General features: G+C 43.9%; 1 protein-coding gene across 1 annotated transcript in view; it reads left to right on the top strand.

The window, feature by feature from the left end:
• LOC106879533 (TBC1 domain family member 1) overlaps positions 1-798 on the top strand; it is a 196,887-nt gene that overhangs the window by 130,176 nt on the left and 65,913 nt on the right. The window lies entirely within an intron of this gene.

Genomic DNA, 798 nt, shown 5'->3' with positions numbered 1-798 from the left:
GACTCGCGGTTTCGATTCCCAGATCGGGCGTTGTGAGTGTTTATTGAGCGAAAACACCTAAAAGCTCCACGAGGCTCCGGCAGGGGATGGTGGCGAACCCTGCTGTACTCTTTCACCACAACTTTCTCACTCTTACTTCCTGTGTCTATTGTACCTGTAATTCAAAGGGTCAGCCTTGTCACACTCTGTATCATGCTGAATCTCCCCCGAGAAATACGTTAAGTGTACATGTGTCTGTGGAGTGCTCAGCCACTTGCACGTTAATTTCACGAGCAGGCTGTTCCGTTGATCGGATCAACTGGAACCCTTGACGTTGTAAGCGATGGAGTGCCAACAACAACAACAAATCCACAGTCATATATACACACTTGTGCATTCACATATGGGTTTCTTTTTTAGATTTTATCAGCTAGATTCACTCACAAGCTATTGGTTGGCCCGAAGCTTCACAGTGGGACTGATCCCAAAAGCACATAGTTGGAAAACCAACTCCCTAACCACACAACCATGCCTTGCTCCAGAGCTGGCCAAAGCCTTGTTTGTAGATATGGTTGATAGAAACAGAGAGAAACCCATTATGACTCATATAAAGCACACAGTACACTCTGTGGAGTGGTTGGCATTAGGAAGGGTCTCCAGCTATAGAAATCAAGCCAAAACATACTAAGGAACTTGGTGTGGCCCCTGGCCTCACTGGTTCCTGTCAACTATTCAACCCATGCCAGCATGGAAACCAGATGTTAAATGTTGATGATGATAATGATAATATATATATATATATATATATATATATATATA

The sequence above is a fragment of the Octopus bimaculoides genome, chromosome 7 (genome assembly GCF_001194135.2).
Source record: "Octopus bimaculoides isolate UCB-OBI-ISO-001 chromosome 7, ASM119413v2, whole genome shotgun sequence".
NCBI lineage: Eukaryota > Metazoa > Mollusca > Cephalopoda > Octopoda > Octopodidae > Octopus > Octopus bimaculoides.
Note: the sequence above shows the minus strand (reverse complement) of the source record. Positions and strands in the feature narration are given on the sequence as shown.